Here is an 8,813-nt window from a genome sequence, read left to right as displayed (position 1 = left end):
ATTACAGCCAACGCATGACATGTAATAAAATACTTGGTCAAATTCAATCACATTTATATTCGCCTTTATCCAGAATTTTACTTTCTACATTAAATCATAATCAATTTTTTGAATGAATGTTTGTGTAAATATTTTAATTTATTACTAATAAAATAATATTTACTAATAAAATAATATTTACCGTCATGGATTACAAATCTTTAATCAACTCTGCAATATTGCAATTCTTCACAATTTCCCGAATACCAACAGATGACAGTGGTGCATATGGATATGTCAATGATTTTGCAATGATACTTTTAATTATTAAATCATTATTCTCCACCCTTAAAATTTAGAAAAGAATAATAATGTAAGGAAATGAAATATATAGGTAAATTACATAAATCACATAATTAACTCTAATATAAATGCATTAATATGTAATTGTTAATTTGCGAGGATTACCATTGCTTCATTGCAGCTACCTCAAGAAGAAGATAATTGATTATAAAGGTACTTGATGGACGTGATGACAGAGACAATCTTTGTTAAAATTGAGATCAATATTAGTGCAAGTATATACAGTATGGAAAAATATCTAAACTGTTTTATTATTATAAATAGCGTTATATGATCCAACAGATATTTTTGTTCTAAGTATTATTGGCTTATCTTCAATAATATATGATATTTTCTGACATTCGTCTTGAAAAAATTGACCCCACATAGTCAAACATATGGGGTTCAAGCTACAAAATTGAAATAATAAAATGAATTAATAAAATTTTCATAAAATTAATATTGGAATTCAAGTTTAAAAGAAATGAGGAGTTATAAGAATTTTTTACCTTTAATCAATAACATATATCTCTTGAATTGTTACTGGTTCAAATGTTGTCGTTACCTTTTTAGTTGGCTTAATTTTGATTGCAATAGCTAAAATATATAAATATTTAAATATGAAATGTTAATTTATTGATAATTAATTTATAATAATTTAAATTAAATTACCTATTTTTCCAATCGACCCTCTATAAGCATCTAAGTCCTTGAATGTGACGATCTCATATTTCGGTAAATTTATTTGCTCTTCATTCTGTGGAACATCTTCTATTATTGTTTTCGAGTTCAAAGTCCATTGGTATTTATATTCTTCAATTTTGTACTTTGGATCCACTAGTTTGACATGTGCATTGATGATATAATACGATTGTAAAATTTTTAAAGTGTTGTCTCAGGGGTCAAGATCAGTTCCAAATATTGCAGCATGCACTCGATTTCCCTGGATCAACAAAAATAATAATTGTGATTAATAGTGTATTATATAAAATTTTGAGGATTATTTTACTATACTAATTTTTTTAAATAATTTTTGTATTTTTTTTAAACAAAATATGTTGTAAAGAGATAAATAAATAAATGTAACGTAATTAATATTTTTATATAATATGATAGAATTTAAGAACCTCTAATTTCGAAGAATATTGAAAATTGGAAACATAATAGATGCTAATAAATATCATACATCTTGATCAATTAATGTCAAATTTTGATACTTCACTATTGTGTGTTGGCTTATTCGCTTAGATAACTTTTCTGCAATGATCATCTTAATCTTCCAGTTTTTTGTATTTGGAGTGATATCCTTTTTTGATGTATACACCGTCCACATTTTTTTCCTTTTCAAATACAAAAATATCATATGTATAACTATAACAAATCTTAATTTAAATTCATAAAGTACTAAAACAATTGATGAAGACATTTAATTAAATGACCCAATATTAGACATATAGAGAAAAATATTATAATACACAATAAATCGAAATTATACAATATAATCTAGTTACCTGCATAACATTAATTCAAACATGATAATGTAAGTAATTCTATAAACACAATATTTTTTGTACAATTCTTTTCATGTTGTTCAGTGGACACTAGTCGTAGTAGAATCATCATCACTGCAGATACTGTCTTTGCCCTCGATAAAACTACATATAATTGACTATGTGAAAAAACTGGTTGAGGTAAATAAATCTCAAGATAATCCAATGTCTGCCCTTATGACTTATTTATAGTCATTGCGAAACTTAATCTTATAGGGAATTGTGTGCGTTTGAATGGAAAACCATTATTTTCATCAACATTTGGTAAGAATGGTATCCTTTGAATGAACACTCTTTTTCCGATATGATGTCCAACTGCAATTTTTGCATCTATGACATTTCGCTCAAAAGCCTGACAAATCAAATGGATTCCATTGCATAGTCCTTCTGAAGGATTAATGTTTCTAAGCAGCATGATGGGACAGTTTTTCTTGAGTAATAATTCATGAGGCGGAAGTCCGTTTGGAGTTAGAGTATTTAATAAATCTTCCATAACTGATTATTCAGATGCATCTATTGTCTCATCAAAACTGTAATATCGTTGAATTTCACCTAGGAACCTATGAATCAACAATGCATTTATTTGTCAACATAACCGTTCTTCAGTGTTAATATAGTCCGATTCATCATAGTTGAAATATTTATTAAATATTCATGAATATTGTGAAAAACATCTTCTATCAAATGATCTAAAGAAGTGATATCATCATCATAGAGAATAACCATCATATTCGGAATTTTTATGGTTTCATCAACTATGTTTGGCGGCATTCCGTTGTTTATTTCTAACACATAATTTGAAAAAACTAGATCCAATCTTGCTTGTTCGCATATTTTCAGTTAATTAGAACTTAGTCAATATAGGCCACAAATAGGAATAAACCAAACTGGAATTAACATGTTCTTGTCTTGTTCCTTTACGAATCACGGGTAAAACCTATCAAAAATCTCCACCGAAAACAACAACTTTCCCACCGAATGTTACATTTGAATCATTGATGTCTCATAGGATTTTATCTAATGTTTCAATGTGTTGTTTTCTTGTCATTGGAGCCTCATCCCAAATTATTAATTTTGCTGAACGTAATAGGTTTGCCAGTGCACTTTTTTTGCTGACACAACACGTGCTTCTTTCATCAGTATCAAGTAGAAGTTTAAAACGTGAGTATGCTATTCGACCTCCTGGAAGAATAAATGCAGCAACACCTGATGAAGTAGTTGCAAGTGCTACTAATTCTCTTAATCGTACTGTTGCAAGAAGTGCTTTGTATAGGAATGTTTTCCCTGTCCCATCCAGGCCATCCACAAAGAATGCAACATTTTGGTTTGCAAATACTTTTTCCAGCACTGCATTATAGACATGTTGTTGTTTATTATTAAGATATTGTGATTCGACAATATCCTCTTCTGGAATTTCAACAGCCAATTCATCATCGATTTCTCTAGATTAAAATTCTTCTTCATCGAAGTAAATGTCGTTATCAAGAAGATGGTAAGAATTAATGCATTTTCCCATTAATTCAATTGTAAAAGAGATTGACCTCAATACTTGGGTTCTTACATTTGATATAAAATCTTCTGTTGATTTAAAATCAACTAACATATCTTGCTTAAAACGTTTCCAAACCTCCATCGGATTGGTTGGATTACAATAAACCAATATTGTTGCAAATAACTATCTCAAATTGGATGGCATTTGATATAGAGATGCTCCGTGTAAACAATCTTCTAAGCTATTGTCTCTCTGTAGCAAATCATGCATTGTTGCTGCCTCGCAAAATGTTGGGGTCACAACAGCATCAACTGTCCTAAGATATTCAAACGACAAAGGTCCTCTTACATGGTTTAGCAATATCCGCAGATAATACCTTTTGCCCTCAAATGGATTTGCTATAACAATACGACCTATAACGGTTTTCTTTTTCCGAGGAGTCCAATCTTTGTTTGGTTGGCTCCAAATATAATATTCTAGAAATTCTTTATACAGTAATCTCTTTGCATTCTCGTCTACTCAATTTAATGCAAAGAATTTTGTTAGTATCGATTTTCTAGAACGATTTAAGTTGACAACATTGATTAGATTGTCATTTGCTCGGAAAGTCACTAGGTGTTGATCCTCCAGATATAAATGTAAGTTATATACTGCTGGGTACATTTCATTAATAATAAAGCCATATATTCTCCACATAGCTTCGGGAGGAGCAATACATTGGGCCGATTGGAATTGTCGGATTTCATCAACTTGTTGATTGTTTTGTTCAGAAATCAAGTTGAAAGCAACATGATCATGTCATTTATAAATGTATTTATAGGGATATTTGACTATTATTATCGTAGAACAAATCTCGACATTAATGTAACAATCAAATGTTGCAAGCAGATATGGACTATATGGAACAACCCAACGATTATCTAAGTTTTGGCCTCTGACTTTGACCACTATTCCATTGTTTGAATGACTATATATTAGAAAGCAATCATTTTCAACGATTGTAGCAGATGCATAATTCTTTGGATAATTATTTTAACAACAACCATTTTTTTTCATACAAGCATTTGATGGGTTTAAGACTTCACATAGTCCATACATCATATGTTTTACAACAGCGTTATGAAAGTACAAGTTTGTATTTTTATCAGGTATCTTTGCTGATACAATCTCATCAAAAGATTCAGGTGCATAAACCTTCCAATCCTTTTGTAAGATAATTAAAAAATGCGCATGTAGAAGACCTCTCTTTTGATGATTAATAACGTATACATATGCTGAGACTTTACCAAATATTTGCCTATTGAATAATTGATCATTTAATTCTTCTACTTTTGCACGAAATACTTGAGCAACCAAATCAGGTTGATTCTGACTCTCCTTATGCAGACTTAGTTCATTTGTAATTTCTTGCTAGTTTGGATTGCACATCATTGTTAACAAAATGTATGGTTTGCCAAAGCGCTGAACTAAAGTCATTGCTTCCATATATCTTTTTCTCATGTCTCTTGGAACTCCAATAAATGATGAAGGCAGTATAATCCATTTTCCAACATTAAAAGCGTTTGTTTCTCCAAACGTAATGGTATCAACAATACTTTCATATAACTCTGATCGAATATATTGTTACTTGTTTCTAAAATAATCTAATATTGACATCTCGATCTTAACATACATATTTACTATAAATTGTTGCAATAGTTGACCAAAAAATAGCAAAATTGATATGGCATTCTCTTTGATTTGCAATTTATAGCAATAATATTCACGACATGAAACAATTGGATGTTTCATTTTTCTGTTTAATACTACAAAAGTTGAATGTGAATGAAATGTTACTAAGTTGGACGTATATACTAAATGAAATTTTTGAATATTAATACTGCAATCTAACCCCGTTGTTCTCTTGCAAGTAATTCTTCTGCAATCACTGATTGTTGAGGATTTATTAATCGGTTTGTTTCGTTATATGTAGATTTGCTTCCTCTACTAACCCTTTCAATCCCTTGATGCCAACCAATATCGTCAAAAAGAAATAACAATGGATATTGTAATGGATCATAACACCCAAAATAATATTAAACTATATGACTTCTACCAGAATGGTTACAAAACAAAAATGTCATGTCCTCTTAGTTGATATTCATCATCATTTTCTACCCACATTGCTGCAACTTGGGAAGATGTGAGGGCATTAAATACACGTTGATCTAGGTCAGTATCTGATCTTATATGAATTATTCAATTTTTCAAATCTGGCAAATCACCAAGAGAGCAAAAAAAAAAAAATAGAATATGGATTGATGCGAACAATATCGATGAGTTGAGTTACAATTGATAGATCCATTCTATTTGAATCAGAAATGCAATTTTCTAATTCATGTTTTGTATTATAGAAATACAACTGGAGATAAGAATGACGATTATTTGAAGGAAGCAAATCATTAATATAGTGATAGATCTATCCCTGAGTTCTGAAAATATAGATTCCTCTATTTCTCCTACAAAGATCTTTATCAAATTTCACTCAAAATAATGTAAAAGCAAACTTATTATTATAAGTTCGAATGTATGTCCTAAAAAAAGAATAGAATGACTGTTGAATAAGGAATATGAAAAAATGATTAGAGGACAACCTGCTAGATAAAAAGTTGATTAGAAGATTCAGAGACATTATTTATCGATGAATTAGTCTCTGAATTAATGGCACATACTTCAATAGCAGGAATAACACATACTTCATGAGATGAATCCTCTTCAACGATATCAATATGAACATCAAAAGTTCGTTGTCTCTTTGATACTCTTCGAATAAGACTAAAGTCTTGAATGTTGTCTCTATATTGGACATCATTGTTTGAATATCGAGTAATCGACGTAGTCGTTTGATCACCAATAGATTTATCGAAATTATTTATACAAATCGAGTTCCTTTTGGATGCTTTTTGTTTAGCATATCTTTCTCTTTGTTTTTTACGGATCTATTCCTTTTTCTCTTCTGGTAAATTTTTATAAAAGATTTTTTTCGCGGGTTGTTTTCCATGATCTTCAAAAAATAGTTTACAAACTTAAATTTTACAGAAATTTATATTTTTGTTTGTAAAGTTTTTAAAAAAATTATTTACAGAATCTTACCACTTCTCATTATGTTAATAAAGGAAGTGATTGTTTCAACTGTTGGATACTATTCTACACAATCAAGATGAAAGAAATAAATAACAATTATTTCCTACGCTCAATTAAATAAATAATCAAATGATAAAATACTATGAAATTCGAATCTAACAAAAGCATATTTCAATATCACATACAAAAAATGTTTTAGAAACTATTTGTCAAACTTAATTCCCTATTCCAAGCAACTACCAACTATTTCTCTACTAATTATTTTAAAATATTTCTCTACTAAATTTTTATTTGGATGTTATGATTTTTTAGTTTTTTATTGTTAATTTTTAGAGAAAAAGGGATGATTTGAGTCTGGAGAAAATAAATCAATTAATGTGGCATATGATTTGTATCAATCGGTTTTTTATTATACCTAGATCATTTAAATTTACACATTTTTTTTATTTTTAATTAGTATCTTTTAAAATTTTGTATCTTTCGATTTATATAAATTAATTGTTTGGATTTATATATTAGTGTGTCATCAGTGGATATATATGAACTTAGCTAAATAATAATAATAATAATAAAGCTAGATGTGCGTCAATTAATCAGTAGATGTCATGATTCACTTCTGAGCCCTCTAGTTTGTGTAGATAAATCAATTGAATTTTCTTCTAACTTTAAATTTTGACTCAGAGAGTTTGTATCTTGGGAAAGTAAACAAATATCCCGAATCTTCTTCTTACTTTCACTCTCTCCCTCTCTCTCTCTCGCTCTCTCTGCATTGCTCTCAACTCATCATCTCTCGCCCTCATATGCTCACAATTTCAATGATCGCATCTCTCTATCTATTTTTCCTTCACGAATCTATATTTCCTAATCTAATCAATCTCCTAGGTATACAAAAGATGAAGAGAAGTCTACCATATGGATCGAAGAACTAAAAGTTGTCGTTGTCCCAAGGTCAAGTTCTTTTGCAGACTAAAAGCCTAAATAGGATGTTTGGGACAAACATGGCCACACTAAAATCGCCCTATAGAACGTTTGGGACAAACATGGCCAACATGAAGCAGAGTAATTTCATGGAACATCTTACAACAATCAATAAATCATTAACCATAAACATAAAAAATTTAAAAAATGATAATGATTACAGTATATGGTTTGCATAAAGAAAGAGGTCGAGGTATCAATATCTAACACACTAAAATTATGAAAAGCTGAAATTTAACAAATCTCATCTGCAATACAAATATGGTGAATGTGCAAGTTTCAATCTAGAGGCTTCAATAAGATTTAGAAATCATTTTGACATTTTAGAAATATTTTGGTGTAATAATAGTTAAGTAGAGTATAATAATTTAACCTAATCGAATTGCTTTTAGATTTTTTTTAAAATAAATTTTAAATGTTAGAATGCAATGTTTTTTAAATCGAATTACTTTCTATAATCCCCAAAAATAATAAAATATTTGTTTTAAAATATATTATTCTAATTATGGTTTATTTATTTCTCAATATATAGGAAAGAGTTTTGTTAGGTACAAACATGTTTGTGCACTAATTCATGCACCGATGATCTTTTTTATTTTAAAAAAATATATAAAAAAATTTTTAGAGAAGAAGAAAATCTCTTATCTTATGAAAATTATTTCCGTCTTCAATTCACATCGTTTCATTAAATATATATCTTACATATTAATATCAGTACTCAAATTGATGCATGAAATCTGCTTGCAAGAAGATTTTTCCATAAGGAATTTGGGATTTTTTTATCCAGATTATAAATTAGAATATTATTCTATAGTTATGAATATATTAATAAAAAGTAATACTTATGAGTAATTAAAAAAAAGGTATAAATAAATTTAAATCATAAAATATGTTTTGAAGTTGTTGGCCAAATTTACTCTATAATCCCAAAAAAATAAAATATTTATTTTAAAATATTTTATTTTAATTATGATTTATTTATTTTTCAATATATAGGAAATTCGGGTTTTTTTATTCTAATAAAAATTCATAATTAAAATAATATATTTTTTATGCTAATTATGATTTGATTTTTTATTTATAAGAAATTTGAAATTTTTAATTTTAGTGGGGATGGGTTGGATGTCAAAATTGGCAGATGTTTCAAGAGTAGTAATGAGAAATGTGATTGAAAAATAAAAATGACATTGATGCCACACCAGCTTTTCATGCTTTACTATTGATATGTCAGAGGCATTGGTTGAAAAGTAAAAAATCCATAGAATTTAGAGTTTCAAATTATGGCCGTTTGGTTAGCCAGTTAATTTCATCCATACAATTCAGATGAGATAATTTCATTTAAACTGACT

Source organism: Carya illinoinensis, chromosome 3, assembly GCF_018687715.1.
Source record: "Carya illinoinensis cultivar Pawnee chromosome 3, C.illinoinensisPawnee_v1, whole genome shotgun sequence".
Taxonomy (NCBI): domain Eukaryota; kingdom Viridiplantae; phylum Streptophyta; class Magnoliopsida; order Fagales; family Juglandaceae; genus Carya; species Carya illinoinensis.
The sequence above is the reverse complement of the archived record's forward strand: the minus strand, read 5'-3'. Positions refer to the sequence as shown.